The 19,803-nt window shown below is 38.1% G+C and overlaps 1 protein-coding gene across 32 annotated transcripts in view; it reads right to left on the bottom strand.

Moving 5' to 3' along the window:
- CSNK1G1 (casein kinase 1 gamma 1) overlaps positions 1 to 19,803 on the bottom strand; it is a 189,430-nt gene that overhangs the window by 134,906 nt on the left and 34,721 nt on the right. For 8 of the 32 annotated variants that reach the window (XR_011425784.1, XM_023655556.2, XM_070234708.1 and 5 more), the window contains one exon: positions 1,430 to 1,477. The exons of the other annotated variants lie outside the window; for them this stretch is intronic. The gene's annotated coding sequence lies outside the window, so the exon portion shown is untranslated. The remainder of the gene's footprint in view (positions 1 to 1,429; positions 1,478 to 19,803) is intronic. 32 annotated transcript variants of the gene reach the window in all.

Genomic DNA, 19,803 nt, shown 5'->3' with positions numbered 1-19,803 from the left:
TATAATGGTGGACATGTCATTATACATACATTCAAACCCATAGAGAGTGAACCCTAATGTCAACTATAGGCTTTGGGTGATTATGATGTGTCAATGTAGGTTCATCAGTTCTAACAAATGTACCACTCTGGTGAAGGATGTTGATAATGGGGGAGGCTATGCATGTGTGGAGGCAGGAGGAATATGGGAAATCTCTGTACATTCCTCTTAATTTTCATGTGAACCTAAAACTGCTCTAAACTCTAAAGTCTTAAAAACAAAACGCACAGATTTTTAAATATTATCTCTATATAAAAGAACCTTAAAGATGTATAACAATTACTGGAGGAGTTTACTTAATGTCCAGGTATCAAAAAGGAAAAATATAAGCACCTGTATTTATCCAAAGAGGAGTTCTCAATTCAATCAACTCTTAGTGAGTGCCTCCTACGTGTCTAAAACTAGAATAGTCATCAGGGATATAACAGTAAACTCAACGTATATATCGTTCCTGTGCTCGCTCACAGCGTTAATAGGCTAGAAAAGGGCACCACGAACAATCACATGAATAAAAGAACTACAAATCTGGACCATGCTACAAAGAAACCAAAGGTCTACTAAAATAAAGATTATGGGGAAATCAAAAGGGAGAGCCTTAGAGAGTGATTAAGGCCTTTATTAAAAGCCACATTTAGGGGCCCACCCTGTGGCATAGTGGTTAAGTTTGCTCTGCTTTGGCAGCCCAGGTTTGCAGGTTCGGATCCAAGGTGCGGACCTACACCACTCATCAACCATGCTGTGGAGGCAGCTCACATATAACGTAGAGGAAGACTGGCACAGATGTTAGCTCAGGGCTAATCTTCCTCAAGCCAAATAAAAAAAAAAAAAGAGGATTCGCAACAGATGTTAGCTCAGGGCTAATCTTCCTCAGCAAAAAAAGAAAAGCCACATTTAAACAGTGCCCTCAAGGATGAGTAGGAGCTGACCTTATCAAGGACTAGGAATAGAGCCTCCAGAGAGAAGAACAGCCTGTAAAGAAAGGCTCTTGGTAAAAGATCAGCAAGGCTGGAGATTACAGTGTGCAAGGTAAAGAGACAGCAGGAGTCCTTCACTGAGGATTTTATAGGTTGCTGATAGGCAATGAGAAGCCATTTAAGTATTTAAAGCAGGGGAGTAACATTTACACTTAAGAGATTTAGGTTTATAAAAGAGAGTTTACATTTTAAAAATAAGTGACTTGGGGGGCTGTGTGACCTATTCAGTGAAGTTAACCTGTACTTACCTGCCTTGATAAAAGAAAATTATTCCTTGTCATAGACAAGAAAATTGAAGCTCAGAGAGCTTATACTCACTGACTAAATCACACAGGCAAACTCAGTCAGGAATCCAAAGCCTGAGCTCTCTCCCAATCTGCCACACTTACCAAAGGACTCTACACTCACTTACTCACCCATTCAACCCCATTGAGTCAAAAGTGCACTGGCCTCACAACTTCCTCCTGAAACAATAAAAAACAAAAGTGTGTGGTGATTCTTAAATAAGTCCACAAATTTTTGCTAGGAGCCACCCTAATTTTCTCTCCCTCGAGTGACTTAAAATTTCTTCTGTTTCCCACACTGATGTTCATCATTACTTGAAAAATAGATTTATGCCCCTTTTTATGGCAAAATTTTTCCATGGGATCTTATTTGTGTTTTTTCAAAGCAGCTTTATTAAGATATAATTCCCAAATCATATGATTAATATATTTAAAGCATATCTCTGTTTTAAAAATAATTTTTGAACTCGGAGGTAGCAAACTGGGTCTATCTTTAGCCCACAATTAGTGCAATCGGTTTTTCCTGAGTTTATTTACCTGGTAAACACTTTCAGTTTCTCTAGTTGTTTCATTCATTTTACTGCCTGACAGGGATGGGCAGGGAGCTAGGGCCTAAAGAAACTGCTATCTAGCTGAGAAAAACTCATATGAGACTGTTTCTCCTGGCTTTGGCCCTCACCTCTAAATCTTGTTTATGTAAATTTGGTGGAGACTTCATTTTTAAAGATTGCCACCTGAGCTAACAACTGTTGCCAATCTTTTTTCTTTTCTTTCTGCTTTTTCTCACCTACTCCCCAGCCCCACAGTACATAGTTGTATATTTTAGTTGTGAGTTGCTCTAGTTGTGGCATGTGGGACGCTGCCCCAGCGTGGCCTGATGAGCAGTGTCATGTCCGCGCCCAGGATCCGAACCAGGGAAACCCTGGGTCCCAGAAGCTGAGCCTGCAAACATAACTACTAGGCCACGGGGCCGGCCCCCAAGGTGGAGACTTCTTAATGTAGAAGTAACCCGATTGTGATATTAAAAGCTTTTATCAGAAAGGAGGAAAAATATGTATTTATACAGATACTTCTACAAATAATATGAATAAATCCTATATACTTCCTTTATGACTTTGCTGTTGTGGCCTCAAGACACAACTGAGTCATGTACCTAACTTTCTTTTTGTGACATTTTAGCAAGAGTTTTCAAACTTTATGTGGTTCTGACAATACTGTGTGGTCCTCTTGGGAAGGATAATTGCAAACGAATTTCTTTCAATCTGGTTCAAAGTATACTGCTTCTGGAAGATATTCCTTGAAATTTGTGGCATTAAATTAGGGTTGTTATCAATTTTCATCACCTGATGAAGTTTTCTTCCTTACTTTTGGGGGGGAGGGGGTAAAGGTTGAAGGCTAATGAGTATAAACCTGTATTTATAATATCTTCTTTCCTGGAGAATTATTTACTTTGAACAAATGTTCAAATTTACTGTGAAGCTGGATAAAATCTGACTTCTTGCTACTTCATAAAATTTGTCACATTTTATTTTCTTGACAAATTATACATACCTTTCAAGTATTACTAAAACATATCTACTCTGAAAGGATAAAAATCTGACATTCCTGGGAATACTCAAAAGAAATATGCCATCATTTTTTTTTCAAAAATGTTTTGAGTAGCACTTTTAGAATAACTGGCCTCTTGACATGATTACTTTAAGAAAGCATACTTATTTGGATTTTAAATTATTGTAAGTTTGTTTCAAAGTTAGCTTAATTTATCATGCTTATCTCCTTGTATTTAAGTTACAGACATAAAATGTAATACCTTTCTCTTGAATAAATTAAAATCATAGAAGGAAAATACTACTTGTCTAAAGGCTTAAACAAACAAAACAAAACTAAGTGATGACCCAAGCATACCAGGGCTTTTTATGATTCTCCAAATAACTCTACTGAAACAGGCACACATCAAGAAACAAACTCATTGATGCATAAGTTGCAATGCTGAGAAGGACCAGATATCGAATGTAATGAGTGACGACTACTTCAAAAGTGCATAGTGATAAAGTGAATAGTGGACGTCCCAGCTCTCAGCTCCTGTTGAGTTCTGCCATATAAGAATACAGGCCCAATGTTGCCAGCTCTGATTTTTTAAGAGTTGCTAAGTACTGAAATTTCAATAAATTTTGCCATTTTCTATATGCTGGCAATTAATTTTTTAGAATTTTAAACAATGTCCAAGACACCAGTTTGCAACCTCTGGTCTAAAGTCGTTAAGCTCAAAATAAAGCTTTTAAAGTTTTTAGCATAAATAATCTATGTTGCCAAAAACAAGGATGGGAACCCATGAAACACGAGAAAAGTACCCTGTTTAAACTAAAAAGCATCTTGGTTCACTCCAGCATTAAAAACAAGTCAATATGAAAGGTGAGAGTCTGAAGTAATGATAATGCTTTCTACAGAGAAGTTCAGAATATCATGGTTAGAAATGTTAACTAGATAAATTTAATTCATTTCTGTTTCTTACGCAATTGAAAATTCCCATTTTTCAATTTCAAATCCAAATGAGAACAAATTAATGTATTATTCTAAGCATTCAAAACAAAAGGTTATTCCACATTAGATAATGCAAGCATTTATATGACGAACAGATGCGTTTATAAAGGAAAAAGGCTATGATATACCATAGACAATTACAAGTCCATGGCCTGATGATGAATGCAGCTGCTTTTGATATTGCGCTAGGTTAAGGCCACCACAGACACTGCAAATTTCAATTAAAAGCATCTAGTCAAAGATTTAACATTAATACTGGTAAAGCTTTCCCATTATGAAATGATCATTATCATTAAACTTTCCTTGAGCAAGCAAGCCAGCCAATACAGTGGGGAAAGAGGAAGGGCAGTTGGGGTTATAATGATTCTGTACATAAAGCCTGAATTCTATTCCTGTATTTCCCACTAACTTATTGTTAAGCCACACAAGGCACTAACAAATCTCATGAGAGTGCCTGCTAAGCACTGTAATATTTCATTGTATTTTTATTCCTTTTTCTCAACTCAATTACCTAAGTAGTAAATATCTTTCACCTTCTTAAATCCCCATTCTATAACATAATTTTCTCCTCTCGTGGAGCACAAAAGCTTATAACATGGGGGCTGGCCCCGTGGCCGAGTGGTTGGGTCTGGGCGCTCCGCTTCGGCGGCCCAGGGTTTCACCAGTTCGGATCCTGGGTGTGGACATAGTGCCACTCATCAGGCCATGCTGAGGTGGTGTCCCACATGCCACAACTAGAAGCTGTCACAACTAAAAATACACAGCTATGTAGCGGGGGGCTTTGGGGAGAAAAAGGAAAAATAAAATCTTTTAAAAAAAGCTTACAACATGAATATTCCCACACACAGGTTTCTCTTTCTTACTTTTATGCATGAACTAGCCAAAAAGACAGCTGGTTCTTTTTCCCCAAGGTGCCAACAGCTAAGCCTTTTTCATCTCAGGCACATACTACTCTCTCACTTGGTATATGCAAACTAAGTTTAAACTCAGTTACTCTAAAGTTTAAGATACTGCTCTGCTTTAATTGTAGCAATATAAAATGCATTACACTCTTACCTTCCTCTTGCTTTTGTCATGAATGAGTCTTTACTGTTCCACTATATTTATTAGTAACTTGAAGAGCTGCTGTTGAAAATCTGCTACAACATTAAATAAAGTACCACCCTTTTTATTAACTTTTGCCCAATCTCAAAGAATTATTTGTTAATCATTGGCTAAACATATAAACAATTCCACCCTTCTGATTAGAATGTTTAAAGTTATATTTAGTCTCTTCTTTCTTTCAAAGGGTTATTATCTGCTTATTGTCTCATTTTATAGCTTACATAGTAGTGCAAAAGGAATAGATTCCTTCCAGTATTCCTAATACAAAGTCACTCTTTCCCAATAGATTTTACTATTCTCTGCATTCACTTCATAGGACATAATGAAAAACTGGAAATAGTTCACATCTGTCACACTGTAGAACAGCAACAGCTATAACATCTAAAATTTACTGAGCCCTTATGTGCCAGGCACTTTTTAAGTGCTTTAAATACATTAATTCATTAAATCCTTCCAAAACCTTATGAGATGGTAATTTTTTTTTTTAAGATTTTATTTTTCCTTTTTCTCCCAAAGCCCCCTGGTACATAGTTGTCTATTTTTAGTTGTGGGTCCTTCCAGTTGTGGCATGTGGGATGCTGCCTCAGCATGGCTCGATGAACAGTCCCATGTCTGTGCCCAGGACTCGAACTGGCGAAACTCTGGGCCACTGAAGCAGAGCGTGCGAACTTAACCACTTGGCCACGGGGCCGGCCCGAGATAGTAATATTTTTACTATTATCCTCATTTCACAGATGAGACCAGGGAAGGTGCCTAAGATCACAAAACTAGGAAGAAGTGGAGCCAGGATACTTGGCAGCCTGACTCAGGAGCCTGTGACTTACACCACTGTGCTTTTATAAACATTACAATGATTATAAAGGAAGAGAAGTATATTGTTGCCCTAAGACAGCATACTCGTCTTTTTGGGTTTTTTTGAGGAAAATTAGCCCTGAGCTAACATCTGCTGCCAATTCTCCTCTTTTTGCTGAGGAAGACTGGCCCTGAGCTAACATCCATGCCCATCTTCCTCTACTTTATATGTGGGACGCCTGCCACAGCATGGCTGGCCAGGCGGTGCCATGTCTGCACCCAGGATCTGAACCAGCGAACCCCGGGCCGCCGAGAAGCAGAATGTGTGCATCTAACTGCTGTGCCACTGGGCCGGCCCCGACAGCATACTCTTGTAACCTGAGATTACAAATGAACCCTATCCAGTTGCCTCAAAGCTTCTTAAGACTCATCGCTGACTGTGCAACAAATACAAAGATTATCACAAGAGAATTTATCCTTTTAGGAAATAGGAATATATTTTCATGTATATATATACATTCAAGTTTTGTCAAGAAGATACTGCTGAATTACCATGTGAGGTAAAATTTATTATTATGCAGTCCAACGCTCTCTAATGTGTCAGGCAGGGTAACTTTTGAACACAAAGAAGTATCTGAACCATGAGAACTTGATTAATACAAAATTTCATACAGAACTCTTTTGCTCCTTTCAATTTTTGTGATATCTCAAACAGTGGGCACTGTTTTTCCTGTAATCATTCTCCACAGCTAAGTTGTAATAAAACAAAACAAAAGTTATTTATTTTAAGGAGAATGGAGCAACACGAATTCAAAAGGTCTTCAACGGTATTTTACATTTACTAGGATACGGCTATAGCTATACACTCAGAAGCAGCACAGCAGGCTTTTATTTGAATTCTACAAGTGTATACGATCAGCTTTAAGCTTCATCCTTCATTATTTTCAGTAAAGATAACTGAATTCCATCAACTGGAGGAGGTCAAAGTGGGGAGTTCAAGCCTAAAAGACAATTCATATATCCTGAAAGCTGTTAGTACTTCATCATTCTGGTAATATTTAAAGCTCCCTAAGTATAACTTTTTAACTACCAGAACTTTAGGGCTTAATTCACAGCTCTAAATTGGGTTTTTTTTTTTTTTTTTAAAGATTTTATTATTTCCTTTTTCTCCCCAAAGCCCCCCGGTACATAGTTGTATATTCTTCGTTGTGGGTTCTTCTAGTTGTGGCATGTGGGACGCTGCCTCAGTGTGGTCTGATGAGCAGTGCCATGTCCGCGCCCAGGATTTGAACCAACGAAACACTGGGCTGCCTGCAGCGGAGCACGCGAACTTAACCACTCGGCCACGGGGCCAGCCCCTAAATTGGGTTTTTACAGTAGTAAGAGCATCTTCTTTTTTTTTTTTTTTTTAAAGATTGGCACCTGAGCTAACATCTGTTGCCAATCTTTTTTCTTCTTCTTCTTCTACTCCCCAAAGCCCCCCAGTATACAGCTGCATCCCAGTACACAGTTGTATGTTCTAGTTGTAGGTCCTTCCAGTTGTGCTATTTGGGACACCTCCTCAGCATGGCCTGATGAGCGGTGCCATGTCCATGCCTAGGATCCCAACCCGTGAAACCCTGGACCGCCGAAGTGGAGCATGAAAACTTAACTACTCGGCCACGGGGCCAGCCCCAAGAGCATCTTGTGAGTGCCTACCACACACAGGTACTATATAAGACGCTTCACCTGGGATATCTTATTTAACAACTATCCTATGAGATAGGTATTATTCTCACTTTACCTAGGAGAGAAATAAAGTTTAGAGATGTTAAGTAATTTGCCTAACACTATCACAGCTAAGAAGAGGCAGACAGAAAACTCAAACTCAGATATGCCTGATTCCAAAGCTCTTAGCCACGTCATGTCCTGTCTCATCATATCACATCAGACCTCACCTCATTCAACATGAATGAAAACATCTGCACCTGGGTTTTCAGTTAGTTTTACTGTGTTTTAAGGTATAGATTGAAAAAGAAAATATTTTTACTGCCAAAGAAAGATTCTTTCATTTTTAAAAGTTACGTAAACATTATCAACTTATAAATATACTGACGTATACATATTAAAGCCAGTTCTTCTGATAAACACAACTTATACTAATTTACCAAACTTCTAAATTTTAGTATTAGAACTATTATAGGACTAGGAAATTCATCTTTATTTTCAGATTATATACTTAGCTTTAAACATTAGCTAAAATTACTTGGGAAGAAGGGAATAAAGAAGTCCTAGTACGTACATCTCAGGAGTAAAACAGAAGAGTACCATTTTCTAAAGAGCAACTCATTCAAGGACTGGAAAGAGGAGCCTTTAATTTAAAACTAAGGCAATGTACCAAAAAAGCTTGAACTACTTAAATCTTTTATCTACTTTAATAGATGACAGTATTACACTTATCTTCACCAAAAAGCTCACTCATAGAATTATCTGGTTTTCTCTCTAACTTAAGGTAACCCTAGAGATCACAATATTATTTCTATCTTTGGTTTCCCTAATGATATTTCCAAAAGAGTTAATACAAGGATTGAGAATACCGGCTATTTTACAAGAATTGCTCTGTTAAGACAATCTACAAAAGAAAGCAACATTTGTTTCAAATACTTCTACCTATTATTTCAGAATACATCCTGTGTGAGAAGGGTAAACAAACACAGGCTAATAGGAAAAACATGTTTCAGTACCTGGTAAAAGGGTTTGCTTTTTCTACTGCACTAAAACATTCTTCAAGCCAACTTATGCTAAAAATCAAAAACATAATAGCTTTCACTGACCAGATGGCTTTTCTCCTCCCCTCAAGGAAAATAAATAATAAAACTGTCACAATGAAGCCAGTATTGAAGAGCCACAAACACCTCTCATTGGCATAAAGTCACAAGGATCCTGAATCCTCATTTTTCCTAAAATTATTATTTTTTAAAATTTATAAATAGAAGCTTTGATAACTGCAGGTTGGTAATACAGGAATAGTCAGCATAACAGGCTACAGAACACCCACAGGCCGCCTTGGTGACTGACAGTCCCAAATCATTATCCGATTGAGCTCTCTCCATTGACTGCCTCATTGCTAGCCACCTTTCAAAGAACTAGCAGGTTTCCTCCCAAGAGATGTACTTCGTGATTGAAGATTTGAATTTTTAAGCTTTAAAGTAACTTTTCACCTAATTATTACTTTAAAAAGAATGCCTTATCACAAGCTTAATAGTAAAAAGTCTCTCCAATATTGACGGGCAAAATTAGAATTTCAACCTTTTCTGTTGATCAAGGGCATATTAGATTGTCACACAAACTACATTCTGATTTCAGTTCCTCGAGTATAGAGAGTCAACTTACTCTTGGTATTTCCTGTCTTATTTACTTCATTTCAAAAAATTTAAGGATATGGACAAAAGAAAACCTACTTAAAACCTGCCTGTAAGTTCAATGTAGAAGCAAATCTTGTTTATCACTGTACTCCCAGTGCCAACATTGGGCCTAACACATAGTAGTTGCTCAAGAAATTGATGACGCCTGAATGAATAACATTAACCTAGTTTATACCATCCATCCATCACTATACTAATTGATTGTGGCTTTGTTTTTCTTTTTGAGGAAGATTAGCCCTGAGCTAACATCTGCTGCCAATCCTCCTGTTTGCTGAGGAAGACTGGCCCTGAGCTAACATTCGTGCCCATCTTCCTCTACTTTATATGTGGGATGCCCACCACAGCATGGCTTGCCAAGTGGTGCCATGTCCACACCTGGGATCCGAACCAGCAAACCCCAGGCCGCTGAAGCGGAATGTGCGAACTTAACCACTGGGTATAACTGTTATAGATATAACAAACTAGAAAATATATATGCTACATGTATATACATTCTGTTTATCCATTCATCTGTCAACAGATGCTTGGCTTGCTTCCACCTTTTGGCTCTACTATGAACAATGCTGCTATGAACATTAATGTACAAATATCTCTTCAAGACTGTGATTTCAATTCTTTTGGATATATACCTAGGAATGGAATTGCTGGGTTATATGGTAGTTCTATATTTAACCTTTTGAGAAACCATCAAACTGTTTTCCACAGTGGCTATACTATTTTATATTTTCACCAGCAGTGCAGAAGAAGGTTTCCAATTTCTCCACATCTTTACCAACACTTGTTTTTTTCATAATAACCACACTAATGGGTATGAAGTGGTATTTTATTGTGGTTTTGATTTGTGTTTCCCTAATGGCTAATAACATTGAGCATCTTTTCATGCGTTTATTTGTATATCTTCTTTGGAGAAATGTCTTTCAAGTTCTTTGCCCATTTTTGAATTGTTTTTTTTGTTGTTGAGTGATATATATATTCTACATATTAATCCCTTAGATATGACTCGCAAAATTTTACCCCATTTGTAGATTGTCTTTTCACTTTCTTGATAGTGTCCATTGATGTACAAAGTTCTTAATTTTGATGAAGCCCAATTTATCTATTTTCTCTTTGGTTGCCTGTGGTATTAGTGTCATAGCTATAAAACTATACATATTGCCAAATATATATATATATATATTTGCTATATATATTGCCAAATCCAGTGCATGAATATTTTTCCTAATGTTTTCTTCTAAGAGTTTTATAGTTTTAGCTGTCAAGCTTAGGTCTTTGATCCATTTTGAGTTAACTTTTGTATATGGTGTAAACTAAGAGTCCAACATCATTCTTTTGTATGTGGATATCCAGTTTTCCCACCATCATTTGTTGAAAAGATGGTCCTTTCCTCCACTGAATGGTCTCAGCACCTTTGTTGAAAATGAACTAACCACATAACATTGTTTACAATGTACAGCTTTTAAAGTGGAAAAAAGAAATGGGATAATACTACACAAATTTAAAGTTCTGGTGTTTGCTTTTTTTCTGTAACTTACTACATCTTGGACTTGTTCCTGTCAGTATGGTTCATTTTTTTAAACAGTTATACAGTATATACAGATATTTCTAAGAAATTCCCTATAACATGGAATACAATTCCATAGTTTACTGAAAACCAGAACCTGGAATTAAATTTGAAGTGTGAATCTGTAAATTGCTTAACAGGCTAACTAACCTTAATCTTCACTTCGCACTTGCAATGCTATTAAAATCAGACCTGTTAATTAAGATGAAGCCTCCCATGTCTATAACTTGCAGTTGAATAAAAGCTAAAAGACTGAAATATCAATAGCAGATGATCAATTTGTGTCAGAAAAATTCTGACAGTTTCCTAGTTTTGAAGAACAGGATAGAATAGGACAAAATTTCACTCAGTGAGACTTTTGGCTCTACTCACGTGTTTTGAGAGGATACTTTGATCAAATTCAATCTTCACTAATTCATCAAACACCACTATGCGAAATAAATATGGACCAATCTCAAAGCTACTTACTAGGTCCCTATACTTTTTGAGTATTTTCTTTGAACTCCTGCTGTTCAGCAGAATCATTAGTAAAACATAAACTACACAAAACCAGGATCTATACCTCCCTTAATATCCTGACTTAATAAGATGAGGATGAGCAGGACACTGTTATTTTTTAAATATGCAGCTAGGATTGAGAACCATTACTCTAATACAATATTTGTTATCAATGTTTCTCTAAATGTGGCAAAAAAAACCTCCATGCATTTGCTATTCTTTATAAAAACAAGTATTTCTGGCCTCCAACTCCTGACCCACTTAATTGGAATCTTGGTGCAAGACCCAAACATCCGCAGTTTAACAAGCTCTCCAAATGGTTCTTTTGCACTGGAGCTGAAAAATCACTGCTATAGGAAAGTACTGAAAATTTTACTTAATGCATATACATACCCATAAATGTATGTAAAAGTTTTTGTAATGCGTCAACTTAGCTAGGATAAACAAGATTTCCCAGAATTCCTTTCCCTGTTTGTTTCTGGTTAGGGTGGGACACAAAAGACATTTTCATGCAACACCTGGAAGGTGGAAGTGAAGCAGCAGACATTTTGGTTTTCATGGTCAGAAGGTCAGGACAGGTGCTTTTATAGCTCACACGTTGTCACTCATCTGCTAGCTCACTTTGTTGGTGTGTGGAAGTAGCCCAGGCCTGTAATGATTCCATCTTCCCTTGTACCCAGCTTTAGCGTCTCCTTCTCTTGGGCCAAGTGCATGTTTAGCTCCTTGAGTAAGAATGCCCAGCTTCTCCTGCAGGATACCTACACCAACAAGCTTAAAGGGAATGGCAACTGATAAGCATTTTAGTCTGTCTTTGTCAGTTCTAGCTTGTGCTCATGGCTTCCAATTTCCCATGTTTTTTTACCAACTACCTGCCTGTGAACTTCAAGCTCTAGCAACAGACTCAGACTTACAGACTGCTTAACCAGCTCCCACAAATGCATAGTCAAATACCTCACTAATACATACATATATCCTAGTGATACTGCTTTCAGATTCAACTCTTCATACAATGAACTAAGGAAAAACCACTGGCCTAACTCTTATTTTATTCTTATTAAATCCATTGCAGTAGTCCACTTCTCATTTCACCTTTATTCTTGTACTCCTATGTTCCAGCCACTGACACAAAACGGCAGGAAGACAAAAAGAACCTTTCCAAACTCAGGTAACCTTCCCAAAATGTATTTTAACCATCTATTTCTGAATATATAATGTAGAATTTTCTATTTTTTGCTGTGGAAGATTTTCCCTGAGCTAACATCTGTTGCCAATCTTCCTTTTTTTTTTTGCTTTGAGGAAGACTGGCCCTGAGCTAACATCCATTGCCAGTGTTCCTCTATTTTGTATGTGGGTCGAGCCACAGCATGGGTGCTGACGAGTGGTGCAGGTCCCTGACTGGGAACAGAATCCAGGTTGATGAAGCAGAGTGCACCAAACTTAACCATTAGGCTGCTGGGCCGGTCCCTACAATGTAGATTTTTTTTCCCCCAACACTGTGCTACACAAAGTCTTTGGATAGATTTCCATAATCGCTTCTTCCTACACAACCCAATCAAAGAAATACAGATGGCAAGAGCCCATTTATTCATTAACAAGTATTTATTGACTGCTATGCACCAAGTATTAAAATAGACTCTAGGGATACAAAAACAAAACATAGTTTTTAATGGTTTAAAAGAATATGATTAAGGCTCTTATAGATGTGCAAGAGGCATTTGGGAGTATACAGAAGCAAAGACAAGAGACATCTAACAATTTGGTGGTTAAAAATACTTCCAAGAAGAGGGAGATTTAAACTTGGGAGTTCTGAAAAAAAGCATAACGGAGAGAAAAGGAGTTGCAGGGAAAAGACTATATGGCAGGTGCAAAGGGATAGAGTCAAGGGAATGTACTCTCTGATACAGTGGTTCTCAAAGTATGGTCCCTAGGTCAGCAGCAGCATCACCAGGTGGGAATTTGTTAAAATGGAAATTTGGGGGCCCTGCCCCAGATCCACTGAATCAGAAACTCTGGAGGTAGGGCCCAGCAGTCTGTGTTTTAACAAACCTTCCAGATGAATCTGACACATGCTAAAGTTTTAGAACTACTGATCTATTCTGATTAAGGAACTGTAATTACGTTATTAAGGTTAAAGTAAAGGAAGCATGAGGAGGCAGTAGTGCCTACTGACAACTGTCAGAGGTCAAACTACACAAGGTTTTGTATGCTAACATTAGGTCCTGAAAGACACTGACAGTTCCCAACTTCTGAGGCTCTTTTCCTCTCAATTATCACGGCCCTCAACAACTAGAAAATACACATTCTTTTCAAGGTCTCACAGAATATTTATGAAACTTGACTATGTGCTATGCCCAAGAACCACCAAGCTTCATCCACAAATTTTGATGTTATATTTTCATTATCACTGAGCTTTAAGCTACTGGGGTTTTAAAATTATTTATTTCTTTTTATAATCTTTATTTTTATTTTATTTTTTTATTTTTCCTTCTTCTCCCCAAAGCCCTCAAGTACATAGTTGTGTATTCTAGTTGTAGATCCTTCTGGCTGTGCCATGTGGGACACCGCCTCAGCATGGCCTGATGAGCAATGCCATGTCTGCGCCCAGGAGCCAAACCGGTGAAACCTGGGCCACCAAAGTGGAGTGTGCGAACTTAACGACTTAGCCACGGGGCCAGCCCGAGAGCTTTAAGTTATTATTAAACCTCCACCATAATTTCTTCTGCAACCTCAGAGTTATTTAGAAGTGTTTTTTTAAATTTTCAAACATTTTAAGTTACCTTTTTAAAAACAGAGTCCCACTTCAGCTTGCAGTGTTATCAGAGAAGGTAGTCTGTATGACACACGTTCTTGAAATATACGGAGATTTTCAGGGGCACTTTTTTTTTTTTTATTAATGTTATGATAGATTACAACCTTGTGAGATTTCAGTTGTACATTATTGTTAGTCATGTTGTGGGTACACCTCTTCCTCCTTTGTGCCCTCCCCCCATCCCCCCTTTTCCCTGGTAACCACCGATCAGATCTCCTTGTCAATATGTTAACTTCCACCTATGAGTGGAGTCATATAGAGTTCGTCTTTCTCTGACTGGCTTATTTCGCTTAACATAATACCCTCGAGGTCCATCCACGTTGCTGCGAATGGGCCAATTTTGTCTTTTTTTATGGCTGAGTAGTATTCCATTGTGTATATATAACATATCTTCTTTATCCAATCATCAGTTTCTGGGCATGTAGGTTGGTTCCACGTCTTGGCTATTGTAAATAATGCTGCGATGAACATAGGGGTGCAATGGACTCTTGGGATTTCTGATTTCAGGTTCTTAGGATAGATACCCAGTAATGGGATGGCTGGGTCATAGGGTATTTCTATTTTTAACTTTTTGAGAAATCTCCATACTGTTTTCCATAGTGGCTGTACCAGTTTGCATTCCCACCAACAGTGTATGAGGGTTCCTTTTTCTCCACAACCTCTCCAACATTTGTCGCTCTTGGTTTTGGATGTTTTTGCCAATCTAACGGGCGTAAGGTGATATCTTAGCGTAGTTTTGATTTGCATTTCCCTGATGATTAGCCATGATGAGCATCTTTTCATGTGTCTATTGGCCATATTTATATCTTCTTTTGAGAAATGTCTGTTCATGTCCTCTGCCCATTTTTTGATCGGGTTGTTTGTTTTTTTGTTGTTAATTCAGGGGCACTTTTTAAGGTTGAGTAATTATTTGTTTCATTACCAGAAATTGTGGATTCCACAAAGTACTAATATATGCATAAAGTAGCAACTCTATGGTACTGATTCTTTAAAATTTGAATACAAAGTTCTTTATTTATCCAGTTACTCAAGCTTGTTCATTGTGTTAAGTCTTCTGTCTCCTTACTAAACTTTTTCTTTTTGTGTTACAACTGTTAATACGGTGAATTTGTATTTCTCCTTGTAGTTGTTATTTTTGGTCTATGCATGTTGAACTTGTGTTATTTGGTACAAATAACATTAGAATTCCAGTATCTTCCTGCTAAGAAGAACCTTTTATTATTATATGATGTAGCAGAGACTACTGGTGGCCTCCCCCAATGTTGAGTTTTTCCTCTTTCCTCAGTAAGAAAAATCCAATTTTATTCTGGGCAGCAACGTGCTCCCCTAAAACAAATTTCATCACAGCCAGCAGTGAAAGACCAATGAAGCTGCTAGGTGGAACTTCCACGAATCACTTTGAGAGATGGCCTAATAGCTTGCATGAATTCCAGACCCATCCCCTATCCCTCCCTCCTACATGCAATCTGTGCAAGTTGGTGCTCTAAGCAGCCACCATCTTGGACCATAAGGTGGGCCACAAGCTAAAAGACGGTGGTACAGAAACCACTCAGAAAAGCATCCTGAGACCCTGATCATAAAATGAAACCTCCACAATGAGCCTTAGAATGCTAATCTCTATGTGGGAGAAAAACAAATGTCTGTCTTCTGTAAACCACTGTTATTTCCATCTCTACCTAGCAGCAGAAAAGCAATTCTCATCTGAAACATTGACAGTATTTCTAGTAGTGCTCCTTGCCCTGAAGTCTATTTTATTTTACCTACTATTTTTTTTTTTTTTGAGGAAGATCGGCCCTGAGCCAACATCTGCCACCAATCGTCCGTCCTCTCTTTCTGCTGAGGAAGACTGGCCCTGAGCTAACATCCGTGCCCATGTTCCTCTAGTTTATATGTGGGATGCCTGCCACAGCATGGCTTCACAAGTGGTGCGTAGGTCCGCACCTGAGATCTGACCCAGCGAACCCCAGGCCACTGATGCAGGACGTGCAAACTTAACCACTGTGCCAACGGGCTGGCCCCTGAAATCTATTTTATTATTTTAATTACATCAATTTCTTTTGGTTAATATTTTCCCACATATAACACTTTCTATCCTTTTACCTTCGACTTGCTTCTAATATTTTAATCTCTTAAAAATCACATAGTTGTCTTCTGTTTTTACATACAGTCTGACAATCTTTGTCTTTTAACTAGAGCATTTAATTTAAATTCATTATGACTACTGATTTATTTGACCTTATTTCTACCATATCTTTGTCCTACACTTGTTTCTTTCTCCTTTTATTCCACATTATTTGAGGTTCCCCAGTCCCATTCCATGTGCCTTCTAGTTCAACTTTTATTCTTTCAAGAGCTACTCTAGAAATTTTTAAATGCACGTTTAAAGTTAACTATGTCTTACCCTTCTCTCATCTGTCTACATGTGATTTTTTGATTAGATGTTGTACTAGTTTTCTATTGCTGCTGCAATAAATTACGACAAACTTGGTGGCCTAAAAACCACACGAATCTGTTATCTTACAGTTCTGGAGGTCAGATGTCCAAATTCGGTTTCACTGGGCTAAACCTGAGGTGTTGAAAGGGCTGCATTCCTTGTGGACACTAACGGAGAATTCACAGTCCTTTTCAGCCTCTAGAAACCACCTGTATTCCTCAGCTCCTGGTTCCTCTTTCCATTTTCAAAGCCAAGAATGTAACCAGCTTCAAATCTCTCTCTGGCTCTCCTGCCTACTGTTTTCCCGCCTACTGATAAGGATCCTTGTGATTACATTGGACTTCCTGATAATCTAGGATAATCTCCCCATCTCAAGATCCTTAATTTAATCACATATATGAAGTCCCTTTTGCCATTTAAGGAATGTATTCATGGGTTCTGGGGATTAGGATGTGGACATCCCTGGAGAGCCATTAATCTGTTTACCACAGATGTACAGCAGAACTTTTCAGACTTTCTTCCATGTGTTAACCTTATATTGATATTTTCTCTCTTTTGCTTGCCTGTACAGCATTCCTAATTATTTCTTGAGATCTATCTTCTACTTTACTAATTCTCTTTTCAATCTAATATGTTGTTAAATCTGCCCTTGAATTATTTTAATTATTCCATTTTTTTTTAAAGATTTTTATTTTTCCTTTTTCTCCCCAAAGCCTCCTGGTACATAGTTGTATATTTTTACTTGTGGGTCCTTCCAGTTGTGGCATGTGGGATGCTGCCTCAGCATGGCCTGACGAGCAGTGCCACATCCACGCCCAGGATCCGAATCGGCAAAACCCTGGGCTGCCGAAGCTGAGCACGTGAACTCAACCACACAGCCATGGGGCCGGCCCTAATTATTCGATTTTTTTGCTTCTAGATCCTGTCTACTTATTTTGGACAATCTCCTGTTCCTGAGTCATACTCTCAATTCTCCCATTTGTATCTTTAGATATAGTAAGCACATTTATTTTTATATTCAATATCCAGTAATAACATACCTGATGTCTTTGTGGGTCTGATTTTGGTATTTTTTTTTTTGCTCATGGTGACCTATTTCCTCAGGTGCTTTGTGGCTTTTTACTGGGAGCTCATGCTCTCTGGAATACTATCTTTGGTAATTCTTTGAGGGCTTTGAGAGGATATTCCTCCCCAAAAACTTTGGATTCACTTGTGTCTTTGGGCATAATATCAAGCTATAATCACTCAAAATGAGTCTCAGCTTAGAGATTTTTTTTGACATTACACAGATAGTGGGGTCCCAAACCTCTATGAGGGCATGTTTCTAATTATAAATATTCAAGGAAAACTTCTTTCTCCTTCTATTCATAGCCAGGTTGAGAAGAATAAATTTTCTGTCTCCTTGCTAGGGTGATGCTTTCTGCTTCCTCTTTTCCCAGTGGGTATACAGTCTTTTGTAGGTTCTGACTTTAGGAAGGTGGATCTCTGGCCTGACTCCATATAATGCATGGCTTCTAGTCTTTGTCTCCTGAGTCCCATGTGTACCTTTTAAAAACTGAAAATACAAGTCATCTAGAACCAGTAGATGCCCTTAGGGCAGCAGTCATTAGATGCTGGAAAACCTCTCTGAATTTGGGCTCTCTCTTTATCTTACTTTTTTTGCCAGCTCAGCCATGATTCGTCCAAGTTTTGTTTTGCTTTGTTTTTATAAATCCATCATTTTTAGGTGTTTAATAATGGGAAGACGTTTGTTTTAAGGACAATTTCTCATATTACTGGAAATAAGTAAATGTACACACCTTTTTTTTTTTTTTTATGAGGAAGACTGGCCCTGAGCAAACATCTGTTGCCAATCTTCCTCTCTTTGCTTGAGAAAGACTGTCTCTGAGCTAACATCTGTGCCAATCTTCCTCTATTTTATGTGGGATGCTACCATACCACGGCTTGATGAATGGTGCTAGGTCCACGGCCAGGATCTGAACCTGTGAATCCCGGGCTGCCAAAGCAGAGCACATGAACTTAACTACCTCGCCATGAGGCCAGCCCCCACACACCTATTCTTAACTGATAATAAACATAAGACGATGTTACACTGGTGGACCTGAAATTAAACCTTCCTTATACATTTCATTTCCTCCCCCTTCTCCTCCTTCCACCCTTCAAAGTTCCTTTCTAAGGTCTGTCCTTTAACAAATAACTACATATAAGGAATTATTACTTTCTAGTCTTTGCCACCCATTTCCAAGACCCCTAAAACTTTCCCAGTATCCCCAATTTTTAAGATATGACTTTATAGACTGTAAACATGTATTTATGATATTATTACCAAATAATAAAAATTAAGTATACTGGGGCTGGCCCCGTGGCCAAGTGGTTAAGTTTGCGCGCTCTGCTGCAGGCGGCCCAGTGTTTCATCGGTTCGGGTCCTGGGCACGGACATGGCACTGCTCATCAGACCACGCTGGGGCAGTGTCCCACATGCCACAACTAGAAGGACCCACAACGAAGAATATACAACTATGTACCAGGGGGCTTTGGGGAGAAAAAGGAAAAAAATAAAATCTTAAAAAAAATCACAATTAAAAAAAAATTAAGTATACTTATAAACTCAAGTGCAGGTAAGAATGGAAAATAAAAATGATTTATGTGTTAGGATGGTACATTCTGATTTTCTTTTCATTTTTAATTATTTTCATTATATTACTTACGCAATAAAATGAACACCATTTTAAACTGGCTAGCTTCCTTTTTCCACCCTTGGTTGAAAAGCTATTCCTATAAATGTGCTACTTAATCTTACCAGCCATTCTCTGACGTAACTGTTTCAGGATGTTGGTAAATTTCCACGGGCAGCCAAACTTAAGAAACAGTTACTATAAAGTCTGTCATGCTGCAGTTTTTATTTCAAAGCTACAGAAAGACATCCCAATCTTTGCGACTTTCAGAAATGAGCCAGAAGTATTTTTTATGATCAAAACCAATGCAGTCCCAATACTGCAATCTGCCAATGAAGGGACTCAAGCTGAAATCATCAACTGATGAATGACTACTATTTCAATGCCTCTGTAAAGGAAGTTAGCATGGTTTCACAGCTCAAAGGTGAAGAAAACACATCAACTCACAACAGGGTTCAATGCTAAAGCAATGAACAGAAAATCTAGGGAAATAGTGACCTCTAATTATGTCTCAATTTCTTTACAGGTAAAATAAGAATGACTACCACAGAAACACAAGAAAACTAATCAGAGATGTGGGGCAACCCAAAGAGTGCTCTTACTCTCCATCCCTGTTCTTCCTGTAAACAGCTTCAAATCAGGAGAAGGGAAGTATGTAGGGAAAATGAGTCGAAAAAAGACAACCATT

Source organism: Equus caballus, chromosome 1 (assembly GCF_041296265.1).
Source record: "Equus caballus isolate H_3958 breed thoroughbred chromosome 1, TB-T2T, whole genome shotgun sequence".
NCBI classification, from domain to species: Eukaryota; Metazoa; Chordata; class Mammalia; order Perissodactyla; family Equidae; genus Equus; species Equus caballus.
The sequence above is the reverse complement of the archived record's forward strand: the minus strand, read 5'-3'. Positions and strand labels throughout refer to the sequence as shown.